This window comes from Rhinopithecus roxellana, chromosome 5 (assembly GCF_007565055.1).
Source record: "Rhinopithecus roxellana isolate Shanxi Qingling chromosome 5, ASM756505v1, whole genome shotgun sequence".
NCBI classification, from domain to species: domain Eukaryota; kingdom Metazoa; phylum Chordata; class Mammalia; order Primates; family Cercopithecidae; genus Rhinopithecus; species Rhinopithecus roxellana.
The window spans coordinates 531,745-557,308 of record NC_044553.1 but is presented as its reverse complement, the minus strand read 5'-3'; the positions used below and the strand labels follow the sequence as shown (position 1 = coordinate 557,308).

General features: G+C 41.3%; 1 pseudogene and 1 gene segment (V, D, J or C); both read left to right on the top strand.

Annotated features, from left to right (window-relative positions):
• The first annotated feature begins 411 nt into the window (after positions 1-411).
• LOC104662351 overlaps positions 412-25,564 on the top strand; it is a 40,316-nt gene continuing 15,163 nt past the window's right edge.
• Positions 16,807-17,941, top strand: LOC104677862 (annotated as a pseudogene).

The following is a 25,564-nucleotide window of genomic DNA, read 5'->3' as shown; positions in this document are numbered from 1 at the left end:
TTTAGCTGCTGCCCTAACACTTTGAATGGAGATTTGACAATTTAGATAACCTGGATGTTTGGTTGGTTTCATATAAATCTTCACGGGTAGAACAGTTGACCCTATTCCAAAATCTGTCCTAGATCCATGATCATACTCATGTCCCATACCAGCTCCTTCAGCACATCTCCCTACCTGGAAGAGGAGGACTTTGGGTTTGGTGAGGGGAGGCCCCAGGAAGAGAACTGAGTTCTCAGAGGGCACAGCCAGCATCCTCCTCTCAGGGTGAGCCCAAAAGACTGGGGCCTCCCTCTTCCCTTTTCACCTCTCCATACAAAGGCACCACCCACATGCAAATCCTCACTTAGGCACCCACAGGAAACCACCACACATTTCCTTAAATTCAGGGTCCAGATCACATGGGAAATGCTCTCTAAGAGTCATGGACCTCCTGTGCAAGAACATGAAGCACCTGTGGCTCTTCCTCCTCCTGGTAGCAGCTCCCAGATGTGAGTGTCTCGGGGATGCAGATATGACGATATGGGAGGCTGTCTCTGATCCCAGGGCTCACTGTGGGTCTCTCTGTTCACAGGGGTCCTGTCCCAGGTGCAGCTGCAGGAGTCGGGCCCAGGACTGGTGAAACCTTCGGAGACCCTGTCCCTCACCTGCGCTGTCTCTGGTGGCTCTATCAGCGATGGTTATGACTGGACCTGGATCCGCCAGCCCCCAGGGAAGGGACTGGAGTGGATTGGGTATATCTATGGTAGTAGTGGGAGCACCAACTACAACCCGTCCCTCAAGAGTCGAGTCACCATTTCAAAAGACACGTCCAAGAACCAGTTCTCACTGAAGCTGAGCTCTGTGACCGTCGCGGACACGGCCGTGTATTACTGTGCGAGAGACACAGTGAGGGGAGGTGAGTGTGAGCCCAGACACAAACCTCCCTGCAGGGAGGCGGAGGGGGCGGGCGCAGGTGCCGCTCAGGACCAGCAGGGGGCGCGCGGGGTCCACAGAGCAGGAGGCCGGGTCAGGAGCAGGTGCAGGGAGGGCGGGGCTTCCTCATCTGCTCAGTGCTCTCCCTCCTCACCAGCACCTCAGCTGTCCCCAGGGCTCCTCTTTCTTTGATATCTGTGGTTCTGCTTCCTCACATTCTCCTGCCAGAAAAGAAAGGAGGAAGGCACATTTTCCTCTTACAATTGAGGTTTCACCGATTACTAGGAACTTTCCTACAAGTTCCTGCATGGCCCATTATTCCTTAGTGATTAAAAATATATCTATTCTAATACTTCTCACCATCTCTTGGTTTGTGTCATCAATTGAATTGTACCGTCTTTGAAATTCATATGCTGAAACCTTAAATTCAATGGATCTATATAGGAATTTTAATGATACAATTAAAGTTAAATGTGGTCAGAATTGTGAGAACCTAATGCAATAGATGTGCTGTCTTTATAAGAAGAGGAAGAGACACGAGAGACCTCTCACTTTTCACGTGCACGCAGAGAAGAGGCCATGTGGAGACGCAGTGTATTAGAAGGTGCCCCAGTGCATACCAGGAAGAAGCCTGCACCAAGAACCAACCCTGCCAGCACCTTGATCTTCAACATTCAGACTTCAGAATTGTAAGAAAATCAATGTTTGTTGTGTAAGCCACCCACTCTGTGTTGTCTTCTTAGGAAGACCCAGACAGACTAATACCACATAACTCATAACTCTGTTAGCGCTGTCCCCTGGATGGAGAATCAGCCCCCTGAGGCTGGGCACATCTCTCAGATTTCTACAGAAAGTAGGCAAAAAATAGTAGCTGTGATATAAAAACTTGTCATGTCCCTGTTGACCAATTTCTGGGCAAAGTGTTTTAATAAAGCCCTTGGGGCTTTGTCACAAAAGTTGTCCTTTATCTTTTCTGAAGACCTAACTAATGGACCATGGGTACCAGCTGGATGGAGACTGACCACTGACCATCTTCTGCTGTCTCCTTAGCATGCCACAGAAAACCACACCAACATTACTCTATGTCTTCAACTTTCTAAATTTGCACTGAATCTATTGCGAAATGAGGAGCTACATTAAGTCTGAGTTTTGTTCCCTTCTTCCCTGTCTTCCTCAATTACCAAGGGCAGAAGAGGCTTTCAGTGAAATTTGGCTGTCAATGCCCCCAACACCACAACACTTTTTAAGGTCCAGGAACTTTATTTGGGGGATAGTGAAATACACTTTTTAATGGAAAGAACTAAAGCACATACAACAGCTGAAGGAATGGCCACTGTGCACCTGAAGGCTGATGAGGCAAATGGTAGGGTCCCTTCCTCCAAGATGGTCCGGGGTGTGTGATGGTTGGATGCCTCATGCGTATGGAATTAAGGACTGGACTGAAGTAGAAACAAGGGCCACATACCATAGGAAAACAAGAAAAGAACAGGTGGGCATCCGTGAAGACAGGTAATTAAATTTGTTGAGTTTAAGATGAAATTTTTTTCCAAAGTTTATGATGTTCTTAGCTAAATATGAATCTTTTCAACAAACTGAGAATTAAAAGGAGAATGGACTTAGAAGATGAGAGAGAAAAAAAGTCCTGAGAGAGCAGAAAGAGAATTGACACAAAACTGTCACACGGAAGAGGCCAGAATGGAGATGATGCAGCTATGTCATTATTTTGCAGACCTAGTTGAGACCCTTTAGTGTTTAAGGCAGGCCCAGTGTTGAAGAACTCCTTTAGTTTTTGCTTCTCTGGGAAAGGTCTTACCTATCCTTTATTTTACAAAATGATTTACATGGTAAAGTTTCTTCGTTGGCAGAGTTTTGTTCGTTTTTCAGTGTTTTTACCCCAGCAATTTGAATACAGTTATGGGCCATCTAACAATGTTTCCGTCAACAATAGACCACATATATGTTTGTGGCCACATAACATTGTAATACCATATTTTCACTAAGGATGTTCCATATTTAGATGTGTTTAGATAGAGAGATACTCTCGCGGCGTTTCAGTTCCCTGCAGTGTTTGGTGCAGTAACATGCTATACAGGTTACTTGTCTGGAAACATTGTGCTATTCCACGTAGTCTATGTGTAGTAGGATATTCCTTGTAGGTTTGTGTAAGTTCTCCCTGTGATGCTTGCACAATGATGACATTGACTAGAAATACATTTCTCAGAAATAATCTCTATCAATAAATTATACATTATCAAATATAATTCCTCTCCATTCGGAACTGAATATCTTCTCCTGAAAAATCTGCTAAATCTGCTCTTTTTCTGTTTTCAAAAACCTTTCCTTTAGCAATGTGGTTTCAAACTATCTCTGATTTTTCTCATTTGGTTTAACTTATTTAAGATGTATAGAGCTTCATGGATGTGGACGAATATTTGCTTCTCCAGATTTAGAAAGTTTCTATGCTATCACTTCTTTAAAAACCTTTCTGTCTCTCTAGCTCTGTCTCTCTCTCTCTGTCTCTCTCTCTGTCTCTCACCCTCTTCCTTCACTATCCCTTTTGTCTTATCTTTGCATAACTCCTCAATGCATGATTTCATTTTCACTGTGCTTCCTGACTCATAAGTCTTTAACTCTTTTTTATTTCTTTCATTTAAGTTTTTCTTCTCTGTCTCTACTATTTCAAATGATCTTTCTTTGAGTTTACTGTTTCTTTTATGACTTGATCTAGTCTGGTCTAAAATCCTCTTAAAAATGTTGTCTGACTCATTGTATTCTTCAGTATCAATAGTTTTGTTTAGTCATCTTTTAAATGTTTTATCTCTATTAAAATTGTCACATTGTTCTTGCATGATGCCACTAGCTCATTGAACATGTTTCTAACATTTACTTTAAATTTTCTTCCAGGTAATCCATATGCTTCGTTTTCATTGATATGAGTTTCTAGATCTTTATGTTGTTCTTCTGTTTGGACCATGTTCCCCTACTCTTCATTTTCCTTGACTGTCTTTGCTGCTACCTGTTCATTATAACAAAAGCCACCATACACTCTTCAAAAACGAGGCTTGTAGAGATCATCCTCACCAATCAGTCCAGGCAGTAATTTGGGTCTCTCAAAACTTCCTGGTATTCAAATTTCTGTCTCTGTTCTTAATGGTCCCTGGGTTTTAGAGGATGATGGATTCTGCCAGAAATCACAGGTAGGAGAGGTAGAAACTATTTACTCAAGCAGCCCCTTGAAAATTTGGACCACTGGACAAAGTTTTGTTATTGATGTATGATTCATCAAAATAATGTTAGTTCAAGCTTCTCTCAACCAGTCACCTAACACTGAAATTGTATCATTTGTTATTTGAATCTGGGGTTTATTCTTTGAGTATGTAGGTAAAATTACAAACTAGTTTATATCTGCCTATTTGGCAAACTGATCTGTTGCTGAATTTCCATTTTCTGCATTATCTCTGTGCATTTAAATCTAAATCTGTATTAGACATGCATCTAGAATGTGGAAAAGTGTCTTAAAATTCCTTAATTTATTTAATTTAATGGGGTTTCCAGAAGATGTGAAAATCTCCTTTGTTTATAAAACACCTGACTATTGGTCAATAGTTTTCTCTTTAATTTTTCTCTCTCCTCTCACATTATCTATAATAAGCAAGGAGAAATGAAGGCACACCATCGACAGTTTGCTTAGAAATCCCACCACCTAAAATTCTAACTGTCACTTACTAATTCTAACTTCATCCAATGTAACATAACTAAGATATAAATTCTATAACAAGGTACACATACTTTCCAGTTCTAATACCACGTTTGTGACAGAAACAATGCGGGTGTGCTGTCTGCGAGGTGGTCATCTGAGGTCTGAGATGAGGGGTCACACAGGTATTTTTATGATATTTAAGGGTTTGGGCAACAACAGTGATAACAATTCTGATCATCACTGGCTCTTACCAGAAAGTTTACAGGTAAAGTTACTGCTGTTATTTGATTTTAACACCTAGTTAGAATGAAGCTCAGAGGAAGAGGTCACATCCTAGGTCACACAGTGAGGAGGAATGGAGCTGTGCTCTGCTCTCCACACTATGCACAAGATCCCAGGCACGGGCCCAGGTTCCACTGACACGTGGCATCTGGAGGGCAGTTCTCAAGGGATGGTCTTAGTGCACCTGCTTCCTGGGGCAGGGTGCTTCCTTCTCTCAGTTGTGCACTTGCTCCTTCTGCCAGCTCTGAAGTGACCACTTGCATTGCCATGAATTATTCATATTCTCTCCCTTATTATGGCAAAAAGCATATGTATTAAATTTTCAATTCATTTTCTCTGAAGCACACTGCATTAGCAGAAAGGAATAAATCACATTCCTTCACCTCCCCCACAGCCCAAGATTCCTGAAGACAGAGCGGATGTAATGTACTCATAGGTGGATCTCTGCTCCATCTATGAGGAGGTGGCCTTGGTCTTCAAGTTTCAGCAATTCTGGGAAGCCAAGGACACCTCCGTCTCCTCCTCCCTGCTCTGCAGCTCACCTGAGAACAGCTTTCTCATTGGAATATCATCTGTTTAAGGAATACAAGTCCCTGCTTTAGGATTTGGGGCCTGAGTGCACCTACTGGATCCAGCCCAGGACTGGAGATACTTTCCAGAACACAACATCACCTGAGACATGACCAGTCACACTGTTTTACTTGCACAATTTCAGCTTCCTCAGAAGAAAATTAAAATTGCTGAGACTTTTTCATAAGCGTTGTGCTATGTCCTTTCTCTGTTTTCCTGCCTGTTCATTTATGTCAGACCAGGTGTCACATCTATGTAATCAGATTAGAATCCTGCTTCCAGTAACACATGAAGAGGACCTTTGGTTGTACTTTTGGTCTTTGCTCCAAAATGTAAAGATTACAAGAGTCATCACCTCATTCTTATGTCATGAGGCATCTGCACAATCTGATCTTCAATACCTTTGGGAATTCATCAAAGAAATGAAATTCCAATCAAAAATTGCCCTCTCCCAAAACGGGAGAGACAGTTATGTCCAGAATGGCAGTTGGCACTTGCTTTACTGGAACAGAAGCCGCAGAGGAATATATATACACACACACACACAAACACACACATATATGTACACATATACATACATATACATATGTATATACATCCATACATATATGTACATAAATACATATATGCATATACACATACACATACATATACATACATACATGCATATACATATATATATATATATACACACACACACAAGCTGTTGAGGCACTTACATGGTAAGCACTATAGATGTCTGAAAGACAGATGTGGACTATGGTGAAGTGACAGTTCCAGAGGGCCGTACGCTCCTCAGTCTTCTGGACTTTCCCTCCAGAAACCTCCAGATTTGAAAACATACAATCCAAATATGTTTCCTATGGGTCAGAAGTGGGGAAGTTATAATTACTGTAAAATATACCAAGAGCCTTCTCTAAAAGATCCTACAGGGAAGAACTTTTCCAGCACCTTGTCCTATGTGAAGAAAGACAAATCTACCATGCCAGATCCCTCCCCCATTCTTCCATGATTATATGAAGATGTAAGTAAATAGTGCATAGACAAGGAAGATGTAAGCAATTAGTCCAAGTAAGATGTAAGCAAATAGTCCAGGTAAGATGTAAGCAAATAATCCAGGTAAGATGTAAGTAAATAGCCTAGGTAAGAGGTAAACAAATAGTTAATCCAGGTAAGATGTAAGCAAATCCAGGCAAATAGTCCAGGGAAGATGTAAGTAAATAGTCCAGGGACACTGAAATCACAAAAGGCAGTAAAGACGAAAGTTGAGCTTTTCCCCTGGAGACGCCTGGTCAAGGTCACAGCCACTGCAGAAACCTCATTGCAAGGAAAGGCTGGGCTGGAGGCGGCACTCAGGAGCCACCAAGCACAGGTTCCAACCCCAGAGCAGGTGTACAGAAGGATGGGGAGGAAGATTCCTCTCAGGTATCTTCCTTTGTCAACAACAACAACAAAAACTATGTGTTCAACAAGTTGCTGATGTGCCTTTAAATATTCTGTTACATCAGAACCATTCATATAATTTAAGGCAATGTGAACTATTTTTAAAGTGGGTTTCTAAGACTATAAATATCTTAATAGTGATTATATAAAGAATAGGAATAGTTCTACTAATTGAATGGATACAGAATTGTGGGAACCACTGTATTCCTACGAATAAAAAGTCAGATTTCAGTGTTAGGTAATGTTGCCTACATTGTGCATTTGACAGGGCAGTGATGGATCTGAGAGTGTGGCAGGTACACAGACCCAGTGAGTCAGAAACCAATATGTGAAGATGAGGATCTATGGATATGAACTGAAAGTACATAAAAACTTCATGAAATTCTATTAAATGGAGTAGGAAATGAAACCCAGACTTATTCAAAACACAAATTCCTTGCCAATTATTTTTGGAGTAGTGAATTCATAAAGAACTCCAAATATCTCTTCCATCTTTTGATTCCTATTGTCCGTGAGATGAGAAAATCAATTCTATTTATGCATCACAGGGCAAATCTGTAAACCAAGGGTGGTTCTGTTGAAGATCCTGGTGGATCAGGATGTCAGGCAGGTGCTGGAGACACTGTCTCAGGAGTGCACAGAAGATCTTAGAGGGACCTGCTGGACACTCACGTGGGACATCAGCACTCACTTTCTCAGAGTCAACGTGAGCTGTGGCTGATGCCTGATGGGATCAGAATGGGGTTAAGGCATCTGGTCAGTGTCATAAAGAGTGACGGTTCCAGAATCATCCATGTGGTCTCCATGCTAATCAAATGTGGGTTCACAGTGAGGAGCATGTCCTCTGGGTGCTTGCTTTTCAGTGAAAGGACGACTGGCCACAAAAAGTTTGTAAATGGAGTAGGGCATCCATTTCTTCAAACAGGATTAGTGCTTGGACCGTCAGAATCCCACTCGTGTAAGGCTGATGTGTCATTCATTTACTGTTTCTTATCCTGAATCAGGGTCTTGAGCTATGAAATGCTCTGACTCATGAATATACAAATAACCTGAGATCCACCGAGGTAATTATGGATATATCTCAGCCCTGAGAGCATCACCCAATAACCACATCCCTCTCCCAGAGAAGCCCCTGAGAGCACAGCTCCTCAGTATGGACCGACCCTGGAGGATTCTCTTTTGGTGGCTGCAGCTACAGATAAGGGGTTACCAAGTCCCAGCGATGAGAAGGGGATTGAGTTCAGTCAAGTGGGCTTTCATCCATTCCTGTGTCCTCCCCACAGGTGCCCACTTCCAGGTGCAGCTGGTGCAGTCTGGGGCTGAGGTGAACAAGCCTGGGTCCTCAGTGAAGGTCTCCTGGAAGGCTTCCAGATATACCTTTACCAGCTATGTTTTGCATTGGGTACCACAGAACTTTGGACAAGGGCTTGAGTGGATGGGATTTTAGTTATTTGAGAGATTTTTCAAATAGCATTTATTCCATAAGCAAATTTCAGAGATTGTAGAATGAATCAAATTAAGAAATCTGATACAGAACTTCCTCTGAATCGATCTTTGTAAACATCAATTTCTGAATCAATGTTGTAAATATTTTGGAACCCAAACACAAGTTCACATTTTAACTCTACTTTTATCTCTATTTAAAAAATGCCAAAAACTATCATTTTGTGCATGTAACATTTTGAATTCCTACCATCAATGCATGACATTTCCTGTTTTTCCACATTCATACTGCCATTTATCCTCATGAGATTTGTGAGTTTTAACCATGCTAATAGGTGAGTAATTGTATCTAATTTTTCTTTAAATGCACATATTCTTAATAAAAAATCATATTTAACAATTTTTATATAATTTTTGGTGAGATGCCTCTCCCGATATTTGGTTGATTTTTAACTGCATTGTTTTCTTTTGATTAGTTGTAAGTTTACTTGCATATTGATTATAAAAGTCATTTAACAAATTTAAAAAATTGGCCGGGGTGGGTGGCTCACAGCTGTAATCCCAGCACTTTGGGAGGCTGAGACGGGCGGATCACGAGGTTAGGAGATCGAGACCATCCAGGCTAACACAGTGAAACTCCGTCTCTACTAAAAATAAAAATAAAAATAAAAAATCAGCCAGGTGTAGTGGCGGCGCCTGTAGTCCCAGCTACTCCGGAGGCTGACGCAGGTGAATCGCATGAACCCAGGAGACGGAGCTTGCAGTGAACTGAGATCACGCCACTGCACTCCAGCCTGGGCAACTGAGCAAGACTCCATCTCCAAACAAACAAACAAACAAACAAACAAAAAATGAAAAGGATTGATTTAACAAACATGTGACTTGGAAGTATTTTCTCCCAGTCTATGGTTGCTTTTTTCTCCCTTATCAGTGGATATTGAAGAAAAATCTTTGTGTGTGTGTGTGTGTGTGTGTGTGTGTGTGTGTGTGTTTAAACAAATTTAGACCAAAAAATTATTCATTCATAGATCATGTATTTGGCATTATATGTGAAATCTCACCATAAAATACACTATTAGTGATTTTTTTTCCATGTCTCTAATCTCAGGCCACAATCAACTCATGAGTGTTTAGCCTTCACCTATTGATTGGAGGACTATCCTCCTGAGATATTTGGAACACTTCTGTAAGGAGATGTGTTCTTCTTCCCGTTGTTTGTTTATTTAATCATCTATTAATATCCGTATTGGTTTATGGATGTCTATTCCATAGTCTGAAAAAGATCCATGCTACATTATTCATTTTATTGTTCAAATCGCCACAGCTTTATTAGGTGCTGGGCGCTGATTTAGTTTGCATCTTGCATCCTTACAGCACAGCTCATCCTTTTGTTTTTGAACACTTCCCTGTTTCCTGGATATTATAATAAATTCTAAGCTCATTTTCCATATTACCTTTTTCATACATAGAATTAGCCATTTTTATAAAGATTGCTTGTTTCTGATTTTAAAGAATAATATTACAATAAAATATTGTGATACTGGGTATGTGTGTTGTTAATGAGGTGTAAGTACTTCTGGGACCTCTCAATGAATTGGCCTAGTAAATGTGCATGTTTATATGAACCCATGTTTATGGATGCTTCAAAACTGTTTATGTATCTAATCTTCTCTAACTTGATTACATTAAAAATGAGAAGACACTGGACTCTCCACCCAACTATGCTACCACATGGACCTTTCTAGTCTTCCTTCCTTGACTGTCCATAACCACCCACTGCAAAGTGAGGAACCCCATCCCACCATATGCCATTTTATTACTTAGCTGTACAATTTCAGGACTCATGCGGAGCAGCATCAGAAATGTAATGTTGTACCCTTGTAGGAAACATGTTTATCTACTAGATAGAGTGCTTATGTGTGGTTTACAATTAAAACTTACAGAATCTCCTCATTTTCAAAGTTTCTTATGTCAGTAACTTTATTTTCCACTTTCTTCTGTGAAGTCATTTCAATTACACGGTATTGTTTCATTTGTTTGAAATTCTGTAAAAGCCAAAACTAGAGTCAAGTAAAAGGATGTTCCAGGAATTTAGAGGGTGGGTGTATAATAAGTAAAACAGGCTCAGTTTAAGAAGAGTAAGAATATTCTAGTGATATGCAATGGTTGAGACGTGACACAATTAATTTAAGCTCATAATTTTGTGATGGGAAATATAAACCTAAATATATACAATTAAAATATATTTAGCAGTTCATTAACCTCTGGATTAAATGCATACTCTATAAAATTATCTAATAATGTATTTGGGACCGTGGGAATGTTATGAGATACATGCAGCAAAGAATGAAGTAATTTTCCTGACTTGCATATATGATGTTTCCATTCAATGAAGACCTTTAATTAAGACAAAATCTATTTTCTATGTGGCCCAGGCTTTTTCTTCCTGACATGCAAACAACCCAGAACATTCTTTTCTTTCTTTGAGAAAAGTTTTCCCAAACTTCAGCTCAGTTCAGACATACACTGTCCCTGAGTGGACATTTACCCTCAGATGGGTACACACACCTGTCAGCATGTGGGCTCTTCTGTCAGACAAACACACCTTTCCTCATGTGGAATCTTCCCTCAGGCAAACCCACATGTCCCCACATGGACTCTCCGTCCTTACATTTACACTTTCCTCAGAAAACAGACATTTCCTCATGTGGACTCTTGTCTCAGACAAACATGTCTCCATGTGAACTCTTCACTCAGATAAGTACACACATTTTCACATTGACTGTTTGCTGACACAAGAACATATATCCAATGTTGAATAATATTATGGAAAAATGATATCAAGATAATTATAATTATAAAACTCCTTCCAGACAAGATGTAGATACACATTTTTTTTTTTCATTTTAACTTAACTTTGTCTCATTGTCAGGAAGAGTGGTTTCCAACTCTAAATGTACTGATCACAGACAGATGCCTGTTTTCTCTGGAAATGTATTTCTTATGTTCTTACTGGTCTTATTTGTCGATAATGTTTGCTGCTATGAAGATACCTGGACAGTGTCCACATTAGAGACTGAGAAAGAGTGATGGGTAGATTAACTCTGTGCATCCAGACCCAAGAATGCTTTGACCCTGCCCTCTCTGAAATGTAGACACAGAGGATGGATGAGCAATGCTGAGCGGTGCACCCATGACCACAAAAAGAAATACATGGAAATGTGTCTCCTCTCCTCCTTATGAAAGACAACTCATCCCCTGTTCCTTCAGGCCCTGGTGAGGAGCCACTCCATGTCTGTGCCCTTCCTTAGTGTCCTCACCATGGGGTCTGCACTGATCTGGGCTTCCCTCCTCATCACCATCAATATTAGTGTCCCTTGTGAATCAGGTCCAGCTATGGCTGCTCCACATGGGGCTGTTCTCAGTCTGTTCCTTCTGTGTTTGCAGAAAACCTGTGTGAAGTTCACCGGTGGAGTCTGAGGTGGAAAAATTGTACAGCCCAGCGGTTCACTGAACCTCTCCTGCAAAGCCTCTGGATTCACCTTCACTGACCACAGTATCAGCTTGGTCCAGCAGGCTCCACGACCAGGGCTCGTATGGGTGGCAACAGGGAGAAATTCAAGAGGAAGTTTTTACGTGCACTCTTACGTGCATGCTCTCACTGACATCTTTACTTCTTTTATCACGTTTGTTCTGTAAATCACAACAAATGGTGCATTCTTCATCTATTATACATTTGTTAAGTCTTTTTTGGTGTCTTTAAAAAAAAACTGGTAACTTTATCCTATGTAATACCTGTTAAGTCCTAAAAGTGTTTTTTGATGTCTATTTTTTCTGAAATTTACACAGCTACTATAGCTTTCTTTTGGTTCATATTTTCATAATCCATGTTTTCCCATCTTTATCTTTTCTATTTGTAAATATGTAGGATAACTTTCTTGTACAAAGCTAACAGTTGGGTCTTGCTTTTTTTAAGCAACTATAATAAATTCTATTTTAAAACTAATTTTTTCTTTTAGTTTTGTTTAAATTAGCATTGTATGATGTTTATTTCTCTATTAACAGATTATATAATTCACTTTTTGTAAATATGGTATTGATTACCATAAATTTTACAATAAGAATTGTATGTAATAAGATTATAATGTAAATACTATGATGGCCTTGATCTGAAGTACAGAGATAATGTAACTGTGTACTTTGAATTCCTCCTTCCAACCAGTCTTTCTTACTGTCAGTTTGCACTTATATATGCTATAAAATAAAATACATAATTTTGCATCAGTTTATACCCATACATTATAACAATTACAAAGATAAAAATTACAATTCATCTTGATATTCCCTCTTTTTTACAATCTTAATTTCTTTGTATGGATCTGTTTTAGTGCATATCACATGGTTATTAGCAGAGAAACTTCGTAAAATTTGCCCTGAAATATGAATGTGTTGACAAATTGTCTCAAGATCTTTTTTTTAAATGACATAATTTTACTTGCCTTTCACTTTTAATGAAATTGTAATGTATGTAGAATTCCAGTTTGCATTTCCCTTGTTACTTATTTTCTTCCTGGAGACAATCACATATTACATTCTGCTGGGCCTTCATTAACCACATTTCTGTGAATCCAGTCAGGGCTGGGTTTCAAGTGTATGGTTACCCCAGCTATCGGAGTTGAAGTCAGCTTCTACTGTTCACAAAAACTTCAGATTCCTCTGGTGATACCTGCTTTTGTTTCCCTGTTTTGCTTTGGGTTTTCACATGTCATTCTTCCCAGAGAGAGCCTGTCTCTTTCAGCTGTGGCAGGTACATCCTGCTGACACATTTACTTGGTGATTGTTGTGTGGTGAAGGGGCTTGGACACAGGGGCACGTTCTCCAACCTTCTGACCTAGTCTCCTTCTTAGCTGTGGGTAGTGAGACTGGCTCTGAAGCATGGCCTTCCAAGCGTTCCTGTTCCTTCCCTTCGCCAAGTGTCAGAGTGTCTCTTCCCAGTCGCAGTGGTTTTTCGTCAGTGTCCTCAGCTTCTGACCCACTGTCCTTACCCCACAGATTCAGGATTTCATTCTGCAGGAAAGAGATGGGAGGTGTTTCTGGGTAGAGTTTCCTTGGTGTCCTCTGTTTCCTTGTGTTCTAGTTGATTCTACCAGTGCCTGAAGGACACAAGATTTAATAAATGTCTCCTTCATACAGTGAAGGGGGACTCAGCATTGGACGGAGCTGTTGCTCTTCCTCCCCAGTCCACACCACAGGACAGCAGGTGGGTGAGTTGTCTGGGGAGTTCCTCAATTCTGTAGGAAAAGCATTGAAGTGCCCAGAGTTTCACTCTCACACCCTTAGCACGCACATCCTCAACAACTCATTACACTTTTCCAGGTTCGATTCTTCCATCTTAAATACCAGGCCATGAGTGGCACCTGACCCAGGTACTGTAATAGATGGACTCAATGTCTCTCTGCAGGCACATATTTTCTCAGATTTCAGGGGGATTTTTTCTCTGTGACATCAACTCAGATATGTTGAAGGGTTTATTTTTTGTAGTCGTTTAAGTTTTTTGTTAATGAGGTCAGAATAAGGTCATCATTTTCTCATTTTTTTCCATTCCCATGCTTAGTATCTGCTTTCTAAACAAAATTCAGAAGCTAAGACAACAAATCAAATACCCATTACTTGGTGCATTGTTAAACAATTTGAGAAATATTCATGTCTGAAATACAATGAACCATTGAAATCAAGGCATGCCTCCTTCACATAAGAACATGGGGATATTATCAAATCATTGTGCTGAGTGAAGGAAGCTAAAGAATTCACAGGAAATTTCATGTGACATAATTTGTAGAAAATTAACATGGAGATCTAAATTTTTCTGAGAATAGGGTGGTGAGAATAACAAGGTGGTGAAATAAAATTACAGAGAAGTGAAAGAAAAAATAAGAGAGCTAATTCAATTGCTAACAGCATGATTGAAGTGTGGATTCAATGACTGCACACATATCAACATTTTCCAAATGCTGCACTGTCAATTTGATTTCATTATTGATGGATGTTTTGAATAAAGCAGCAACAAAAATGAATATAGTTGCTGAGAAATAACAAGAAAGACATGAATATTGACACTTGAATTATCACGGACTCCTGAAAATACACACATGTGAACACTGATTGCATATTTCAGGAAAACACTAGAAAAAGCAAAATTCCATAAAGTTGTTATGACAGGTGGGACATCCTGCAAACCCCTCTAGACATATCCCACACTGCCCTGGAGCTGTCTCATAGGAGCAGTCTCCTCCAGTGTTTGGAGGCACAGACAGAGATAACAGGGCTAACTCTGGCCAGATGTGTGTTATCGGACACATTGCACAACTGCTCTGTTCTGTGTGTAATTTTTCTCTACAAATGTAACATTGACACTTGCATTAAATATATTCTGCAAATACGTAACAATTAAATAAGCTGATGTCTGCTAAATGATTATCAAGGCACAATCACATAATCTAAAGCTATATTTTCCAGAGAGGTAGGATTAGCCCCAGTTTTCCAGGACCCACTCATCTGCTCTGGGCACTGCCTTCTCCTCAGTTGTCCCACCCCTGAGCTTGCTATATAGCAGGAGACATGCAAATAGGGCCCTCCCTCTACTGATAAAAACCAGGCCAGCACTGACGCTGCAGCTCTGAGAGAGGAGCCCAGCCCCAGAATTCCCAGGTGTTTTCATTCGGTGATCAGCACCGAACACAGAGGATTCACCATGGATTTTGTGCTGAGATGGGTTTTGCTTGTTGCTATTTTGAAAGGCGATTTATGTAAAATGAGAGATGTTGAGTGTGAGGGGACATGAGTGAAAGAAACAGTGGATATGTGCGGCAGTTTCTGACCAGGGTGTCTGTGTTTGCAGGTGTCCAGTGTGAGGTGCAGCTGGTGGAGTATGGGGGAGGCTTGGCAAAGCCTGGTGGGGGTCCCTGAGACTCTCCTGTGCAGGCTCTCGATTCACCTTCAGTAGCTACTACATGAACTGTGTCCACCAGGCTCCAGGAATGGCCTGGAGTGGGTTGGACAAGTTAATTCTAAGGGTGGTAGTACATATCTTACAGACTCCAGAAGGGCCAATTCACCATCTCCAGAGAAAATGCCAAGAACACGCTTCATCTGCAAATGACAGCCTGAAAACTGAGGACACGGCCTTGTATTGTACCAGAGACACAGTGAGGGGAATACAGTGTGAGCCCAGACACAAACCTCCCCGCAGGGCCATGCAGGGAGGTTTCCTTTCTCAGGTGCAAGAGGCAGGCTTGTTTTTGCAGGACTCTGGAGTCTTATTAGGTTGCGATATTTTACTATGGTTATTTGTCATGAATTTTTTTATTGAGAATTGTGTTTTAGTATTTTTCTAATTTATATGTAAGGGTGGTTTTTAAAAATACATACCTTCAAGGAATAATTCTTCCTAATAATTTGCACTTGTTCTTTTAGAATTCTGTTAACATCTGTTGATATCAGCTATTACGTAGCTACAGGGACATTAATTTATATCTATAGACATATGTGTAAATACACAAAGTTATGCATACATGTGTAGTCTTTATATTTATTATAATAAAATAATAGAAAATATATAATCATAAAATATGTCCTAGAGAATGAAGCTCAATGATTAACTTAATATAAATTATAGTAATCCATAACTCCTTTTGATCATTCTCTATAGTTTACATAAATTGATGTCTATTTGTAAGCTTAAACATAGTGTATTGGTCTTTTTGAAATAGCCAAGAACAAGTTTCAAATGTCCCTGTCACACACACACACAGAAATAAGGATTTGAGGCGAAATATACGTCAACTAGCTTGATTCAATTACTCTGATTTGCAATCATAAATCATGACATAGCTTTATTCCCTATAAATATATACAACCAAAATGTCTCAATTTTCAATGAAGTTTTAACTACAGTATTTTCTAATCCGTCCTAGGTCATTAATGTTTTCTCCCAGTCAGGATGTGATTAGATTATCCTGAGAAACTCATTTACCCTCCTGCCTCCTGAAGACTTCAGGAAGCAGCTCCTAGATGGGCAGCAGCAGGCAAATGTGTGTGTCCACACAGGAACTAGAGCCTCTCTTGTGGATTACGTCTCCTCCTCGTGATTACAGGGCTCTTCAGTTTTCTTAACCAGGCTGTTGTACTAGATAAGCACAAAACAATTTCATTATGCTTTGCTTCAATTTTTCAAAACAACATAAAGGTAATAATTTTAGCAATAAACATATTACGAACTACTTTTACATGAGACCTTCCTGTGCTTCAGGGTTTTTTTCTCAGGACTTTGTATGTATTACATATTTTCAATTTTTTTTCTGAGATGGAATTCTGACGTCTCCTTATCACAGATTATTCTTTTAATTTAATTCTTAGAATGATTCTTTCCAGAGCCCCCGCCCGGCCCACCTGGCGGAATGGAGTGGCGCCAGAGCTGAGCCAGACACGCAGGGGCCGCCACATGTGCTGCACAGGGAGCGGATGCACAGTGGGCGGAGAGCGAGCACCAGAGGCCTGGTCGGAGAGGCTGCCTGAGCAGCGCCGGAGATGGGAGAACAGCCCATCTTCACCCCCGAGGGCGGGTCTTCCAGATTGACCCAAACACCAAGAACTGGATGCCTGCGAGCAATAGGTGGTCACCGTTTCCTGCTTCTATGATGTCACAAGGAACAGCTTTCGGATGGTTAGTGTGGACGGAGCCAAGGTGACCATAAAGAGCACAATCGCACCAAGTATGACCTTCACCAACACGTCACAGACGTCTGGGCAGTGGGCCGACAGCAGAGCTGACACAGCGTTTGGTTTGGGGATTTGCACTGAGTAGCAGCTGACAAAGTTTGCAGAGAAATTCCGGGAGGTGGAAGAAGCTGCCAAGATAGGAAAAAACAAGACCCAGGAGGACATGGAGCCCTCGAGTGATCATCCCCGAGAACCCATCTTCTACTCCGGCATCCAGTGTCAAGGGGACGAACGATGGAAAGGCCTCTCACGCCGCTGCAGCCGACAGGCACCTGCAATTTGGGAACCACAAGCTGAAGGCGGCCTCGACGCAGGGCGCTGCCCACGAGAAGAGGCGGGAGATGGAGCCGCAGACCCGGCGGGAGAGCGACGCCCGGCTGCCCAGGGCGCTGCAGAAGTCGGCGGCCAGCGCTGAGCAGAGGAAGAGGCCGTGAGACCCACAGAGAGAAGGAGAAGAACACGCAGCTGAGGAGGAGGATCGAGGAGCTGGGCCAAGCTCCGAGAAAAGGAGATAGAGGTGGAAGATCTCCGAAAACAAAGTGAACTCACACCTCAGCTCAGGTCTGAGTGAGACTGTGTCTCTGAGAAGATGGAGGCGGCAGAGAGAAGATCAAATCCTGGAAGACAAAGCGCGTTCCCTAAAGACAGAGGCTGAGGACAGCAAATCCCGACAGCGCCACCTGGAGGTGGAGGGTGAAGAGCTTCCTGGAGGTGCTGGACGGGAAGATCCAGGACCTGCATGACTTCTGCCCAGGCCTCTCAAGCCGGGCAGTGACAACTAGGACTGTCCGAGGCCGGAGTCCCCCACCATGAGTCCCAAGCGTGTGTGTGAGACCAGATGGCGCTAGGACGTTCCCTGTGTGCGTTGCTTCTGTAAATGCAGGCGCAGTATGTCGTGTCTCCAAACCAGTTGTGCCGTCCACTCACTCCTTTCCAGAACAGAAATCTCCTCTCGCTTCTCTGGCCTTGTGAGGGTGTGGACAACTGGAAGATTCTGACTCAAGAATCCAGAACCAGGTCTACCTTCAACATTTACGCAGTCAGGCCAGGGATGTTTATATCTTTCATAAGGGCGGTTGCAACCATATGAACTGAAAAAAAGCACTTTGTTGTATACACAAAGTTCTAAAAATAAATTGTTTTAATTATTATAGAAAAAGAAAATTAGGCCAAGCTTGTTTCCTCTTAGATTTTCTTGTTTTATATTACTCTATCTGTAAATATATATTTTATACATATATAATATATAAATATGTATATATAAGTATATAATATATATGCATATACAAACATTATTTATTAATTATCTTAACTTTTATTTTAAGTTCAGGGGAATATGTGTAGGATGTATAAGTTTGTTACACAGATAAATTGTGTCATGGAGGCTTGTTGTACAGATTATTTCATCACCCAGTGAAATGGTTCGGCTGTGTCTCCACCCAAATCTCAACTTGAATTCCCACGTGTAGTGGGAGGAACCTGATTGAGGTAATTGAATCAAGGGAGCAGTCCTTTCCCACGCTGTTCTCATGATAGTTAATAAGTCTCATGAGATGTGCTGGTTTTGCAACAAGGAGTTTCTCTGCACAAGCTCTCTCTTTGCTGCTATCCATATAAGATGTGACTTAGTCCTACTTCCCTTATGCCATGAATGTAAGGCCTCTGTAGCCATGTGGAACTGTGAGTCCAATAAACCTTTTGACTGTATAAATTACTCTGTCTCAGATATGTCTTCATTAGCAAAGTGAGAAAAGACTAATACAGTAATTGGTACCAGTAGATGACTCACTGCTGTAGATACCTGAAAATGTGGAAGTGGCTTGAAGACTGGGTCACAGACAGGGGTTGAAATAGTTTGGAGCACTCAGAAGAAGACAGAATAAGGTGGTAAAGTTTGGAAAGACTTGGTGAATGGCTTTGCCCAAAATGCTGATAGGGATATGAACAATTAAGTCCAGGCTGGGATGGTCTCAGTTGGGGATGAGGAAATTATTGGGAACTGGAGCAAAGATGATTCTGATGAATGAGCAAAAAGACTGGTAGCATTTTGCCGCTGCCCTAGAGATTTGTGGAAATTTAAACTTGAAAGAGATGATTTAGGGTATCTGATGGAAGAAATTTCTAAGCAGCAAAGCATTCCTAAGGTGACTTGGGTGCTGTTAAAAGCATTCAATTTTATAAGGAAAGCCGACCATAAAAACTTGAAAAATTTGCAGCCTGACAATGAGATAAAAAAGAAAATCCTGTTTTCTGTGGAGAAATTCAAGCTGACTGCATACATTTGCATAAGTTACCAGGAAACAAATGTTAATCTTCAAGACAATGGGGAAAATGTCTCCAGAGCATGTCAGCAGTCTTCACAGCAGCCCATCCCAGTAGAGTCCTAAAGGTCTAGCAGAAAAAAATTCTTATGGGAACCAAACCAAGGGCACTCCCAGCCTTAGCAGCCCTGGGACCTGAAGCCCTGCATCCCAGCAACTCCAGCAATGGCTAAATGGGGCCAAGGTATATCTTGAGCTGTTGCTTCAGAGAGTGCAAACCCCAAGCCTTGGTAGCTTCCACGTGGTGTTCAGCCTGTGGGTGCATGGAATTCAGGGATTGCAGTTTGGGAACCTCCACTTAGATTTCGAAGGATGTATGGAAATGCCTGGATGCCCAAGGAGAAGTTCGCTGCATGGGTGGGGCCCTCAGGGAGAACCTCTGCTAGGGTAGTGTGGAAGGGAAATATGGGGTTTGAACCCTGCCACAGAGTCCCTACTAGGGAATGACCTAGTAGAGCTGCGAGAAGAGGGCCATCATCCTCCAGACCCCAGAATGATATATCCACCAACAGCTTGCATTCTGTGCCTGGAAAAGCTGCAGATACTCATCACCAGCCTGTAAAAGCAGCTGTGAGGCAGGCTATACCCTGCAAAGCCACAGGGCCAGAGCTGCTCAAGACCATAGGAACCCACCTTTTGCATCAGCATGATCTGAATTTGGGACATGAAATCAAAAGAGATCATTTTGAAGCTTTAAGATTTGACTACCCTGCTGGATTTTGGACTTGCATGGGGTCTGTAGCTCCTTTGTTGTGGCCAATTTCTCCCATGTGGAATGGCTGTATTTATCCAATACCTATACCCTCATCGTATCTAGGAAGTAACTAACTTGCTTTTAATTTTACAGGCTCATAGGAAGAAGAGACTTGTCATATTTCAGATGAGACTTTGAACTGTGGACTTTCGAGTTAACACTGAAATGAGTTAAAACTTTAGGGGAACTGTTGGGAAGGCATGATTGGTTCTGAAATATGAGGACTTGAGATTTTGGAGGGGCCAGGGACATAATGATATGGTTGAGCTGTGTCCCCCCCGAAATCTCATCTTGAATTCTCACACATTGTGGGAGAGACCCATTGGGTGGTAATTTAACCATTGGGGCAGGTCTTTCCCTTGCTGTGCTCATCATGGTAAATAAATCTCACAAAAACTGATGGTTTTGGCCGGGCGCGGTGGCTCAAGCCTGTAATCCCAGCACTTTGGGAGGCCGAGACGGGCGGATCACGAGGTCAGGAGATCAAGACCATCCTGGCTAACATGGTGAAACCCCGTCTCTACTAAAAATTCAAAAAACTAGCCGGGCGACCTGGCGGGCGCCTGTAGTCCCAGCTACTCGGGAGGCTGAGGCAGGCGAATGGCATGAACCCGGGAGGCGGAGCTTGCAGTGAGCTGAGATCCGGCCACTGCACTCCAGCCTGGGTGACAGAGCGAGACTCCGTCTCAAAAAAAAAAAAAAAAAAAAAAAAAAAAAAAAAAAAAAAACTGATGGTTTTATAAGGGGACATTTCCTAGCACATGCTCTCTCTTTGCCTGCTGCCATCCATGTAAAAAATGACTTGCTCATCCTAGACCTCTGCCATGATTGTGAGGCCTCCCCAGCCATGTTGAACTGTGAGTTCATTAAACCTTTTATTCTGTATAAATTTCCCAGTCTCAGGTATGTCTTTATGAGCTGTGTGAAAACAAACTAATACACCCCAGTATTAATCCCAGTGCTTATTAGTAATTTTTAGTTATTTTTCCTCATTCTCTTTCTCCTCCCATCCTCCAGCCTCCAAGAGGCCCCAGTGTGTGTTGTTTCCCTCTGTGTCCATGTGTTCTCATCATTTTGCTCCCACTTAAAAGTGAGAACATGTAGTATTTGGTTTTCTGTTCCTGTGTTAGTTTGCTGAGAATAATGGCCTCCAGTTCCATCTATGTCTCTGCAAAGAACATGATCTCATTCCTGTTTATGGCTACTTAGTAGTTCATGATGTATGTGTCCCACCTGTCATAGCCTGGGAAGTTCTTGCGACTCTCCTGTGCCATCTCTGGATTCACCTTCAGTAGCTGCTGAATGAGGTGAGTCCACCAGGTTCCAGGAAAGGGGCTGAATTGAGTAGTAGATATAAAGTATAATGGAAGTCAGATATACTATGCACACTCTCTGAAGGGTAGACTCACTGTATCCAGATACAATTTCGAGAACTTGCTATGAGAGTGAATGGGCGTGTATCACTGTATTTAAGAAACCAGGTGATGGGAAGTCAGTGTGAGACAAGACACAAAATTTCCTGCAGAGACGTGAGAAGGCTGGGCTGAAAGGGAAACTCAGCACCCAAATAAGACAGGGGTAGCCCTGGGACAGGTGAAGATGGAGGTCAAGTATTGCTTTTCTTCAGGTCTGTGGCTTCCTCTGCATCTAAAATACAAAATTGCAGATAAAAATTATTTACCAAGTTTAAAAAATGCCGTTTACCAAATATGTGATTTGCAAGTGTGTTCTCCAAGTCTGTGGTTGTCTTTTCACTCCCTCATCAGTGTGTGCCGCAGAAACAGTTTATATTTATCTCTGTGTCTGTGTGTGTGCATGTGTGTGTAAATTTGGATAAAGTAACATGTCAAGTTTTATTATTTCTTGATTCATGTTTTTGCATTATGTCTGAAAACTCAGAATAAAATCCACTAACACTGAAAATATTTTCCATGCTCTAATCTCATGCTACAATTAACTAGTGAGTATTTAAACTTCACTCACTTGATGAGAGGACTATCAACTTAAGTCATTTGGATTATTCTATAAGGGAGATGTGTCCTTCTTTCTATTTTTCCTTGATTTAATTACCTATTAATTTCAGAAATGGTTCAGGGATGTTTACTTCATACTCTGGTGTAGATCCATGCTACATTATTCATTTTATTGCTCAAGTAACCAGACTTTAATTTAGAGGGTGTGAGCTCATTTACTTTGCACTCTGTATCTTTTTTTTTTTTTTTTTTTTTTTTTTTTTTTTTTTTTTTTTTTTGAGTCGGAGTCTCACTCTGTCGTCCAGGCTGGAGTGCAGTGGCCAGATCTCAGCTCACTGCAAGCTCCGCCTCCCGGGTTTACACCATTCTCCTGCCTCAGCCTCCCGAGTAGCTGGGACTACAGGCGCCCGCCACCTCGCCTGGCTAGTTTTTAGTATTTTTTAGTAGAGACGGGGTTTCACCGTATTAGCCAGGATGGTCTCAATCTCCTGACCTCGTGATCCGCCTGTCTCGGCCTCCCAAAGTGCTGGGATTACAGGCTTGAGCCACCGCGCCCAGCCTGCACTCTGTATCTTTATGATACAACTCATCCTTTTGTTTCTTAACATTTCCCCATTTCCTAGTATTACAAGAAATTCTAAACTCATTTTCCTGTATTATATTTTCCATACATAGAATCAGCCATTACTCCAAGGATTTCTGGCCTCTGGTTTGGAGAATTGTATTAAAGTACAAAATTATGATGTTGGGTGTGTGTACTGTTCATGTGGTGTCGGGGATTCTAGGGACTCTAAGCTAACAGTAGCATTTGAATATTAACCCACGTTTACGGGCACATGGAAACCATATATCTAATCTTCTGTACCTATATTGCATTAAACATGAGAACACACCGATATACTTACCTTACTGTAATACCACATACAGACTTTTAACTTTTCTTCCTTGCCTGCTCATGACCATCCACTCAATATGAAGAATTCCACTCCATCACATGTCATTGAATTATTTAGTTGCACAATCTTAGGTCACATGCACAGCGGTATCAGATTTAAGCTGTGCTTGTTTGGAAGCATGTTTATCTACTAAAGCACGGTGCTTCTACGCAGTTTCATTACAGTTTAGACCTACAGAATCCCCTAATTACCAACGTTATTTAGGTGAGAGATTGTGTGTGTCACCTTTCAAAGTGTAGTTATTTCAAATATACTATATAATTTTATTTAAAATTTCATAAAACCAACTTATAGATAAAGTAAGCATATGAAGATTTTCCAGGAATTTAGAAAGAGGGTATCATGTAAGTGAATTGAGCACTGATTAAGGGTGGTGATACTTATTTTAAATCATATGCAATGTTGGACACATGACACACTTAATTTGTCAACACTTAGAATTTAATGACACCAAGAGTGAACCTAAATATATACAACTTTAAAAAGTATGTAGCTTGTCATGAACTCCAAAATGAAATGCAGACTGTATAGAAGTCTCTGGCAACTTTACTCAGTGTGGGCAGGGATGGCATGAGATGCAGGCAATAAAGAATAAGGTAACTTTCCCCATTTGCATATAAGTTGTTTCCCTTCACGAGATACCTTTCTTTCAGCAGGGTCCCATGTGAGTCAGTTTCCTTCCTGACAAGCAGGTCACCCAGAGGTTTCTCATCTTCCCTTAACCGAGAAAAGCTTTCCCCAAACTCCAGTTCAGACTAGCTCAGACTGTCCCTAAATGGGCAATTACTTTTAGATATGTGCCCACATCTGTCCCTGTGCGTACTCCTCCCTCGGACAAGCACACGCATTGCTTTGTGGACTCTTCCCTCAGAAAACCACAAATGTCCCCACAACGACTCCTTCACATAAGCATGTCTGTCTGATGCTGAACTGCTGTGTGGCAAAATTAGCTCAGAATGCAAGCAGTTATGAACTCCAGCCCTAACAACGTGTAGATCTGCATTTTATTTTTAATTCTAACTGAAGCCTTTGCCTTCTTGTTAAAAGCAGTGGTTTATAGTTCTACATGCAGAGACTACAGGCAGATATATGACTTCTCTGGAAAAGTTTATTTTCATGTATTTACTGGGTTATTTTGTTAATAAACATTCACTCTATAAAGACACCTGAAAAGGGCCCTCATCAGGGAACAAGAAAGTGTAGTTTGCAGATTAACTCTGAGCATCCAGTCCCAGGAATCTCTTGACCTGCCCTCCCTGAAATCCACAGGCGGAGGGGGGATGACAACTGCTGAGTAGCAAACTTATGTCCACAGGGAGGAGACATGGAAATGTGGTCATTCCCACGCTCATGAGGAGCAGCTCATCCCCTGTCTCTAGTGACCTGGTGAGGAGCTACCCCACACCTGCACCTTCCTCTGTGTCCACACCATGGGGTCTGTGCTGATCTGGGCTTTCCTTCTAATCACTCTTAATATTAGGGCCCTTGTGGATCAGGCTCAGTTTTGGCTGCTCCAGATGGGGCTGTTCTCAGTCTGTTCCCTCTGTGTTTGCAGAAGTCCTGTGTGAAGTTCTCTGAAGGAGACAGCGGGAATAATGGTACAGCCAGGGGTTCTCTGAGTCTCTCCTGCAAACACTCTGGATTCACCTTCACTGACTGCAGCATCAGCCTGGTCCAGCAGGCCCCAGGATCAGGATTGGTGTGGGCAGCTGCAGGAAGAAATTCGAGAGGAAGTTCTCAGTGGTGCCCTCCATGACTACAAAGAAGGTTCACAGTCCCTAGGACACTCTTACGTGCATGGTCCAACTGACATCTTTACTTCTTTATCACGTTTGTTCTGTAAATCACAACAAATGGTGCATTCTTCATCTATTATACATTTGTTAAGTCTTTTTTGGTGTCTTTCAAAAAAACTGGTAACTTTATCCTATGTAATACCTGTTAAGTCCTAAAAGTGTTTTTTGATGTCTACTTTTTCTGAAATTTGCACAGCTACTATAGCTTTCTCTTGGTTTATGTTTTCATAATCTGTGTTTTCCCATCTTTATCTTTTCTATTTGTGAATGTATCGGATAACTTTTTTGTACAAAGCTAATAGGTGAGTCTTGTTTTATCGAAATCAACTATAATATATTCTATTTTAAAAGTAATATTAATTTTTCTGTTATTTTTTGTTTAAATTCGTAGTTTATAATGATGTTTATTTCTCTATTAACAGATTATTTCATTTTTTATAAATATGGTATTGGTTGCCATAAGGTTTACAATAAGAATTGCATATAATTAGATTCTAATGCAGATACTGTGATGGCCTTGATGTGAAGTACAGAGATAGTGTAACTGTGTGCTTTGAATTCCTCCTTCTCCCCAGTCGTTCTTGTTTATCCTCAGTTGGCACTTACATATAAAATATAATATATATTTTATTGCTT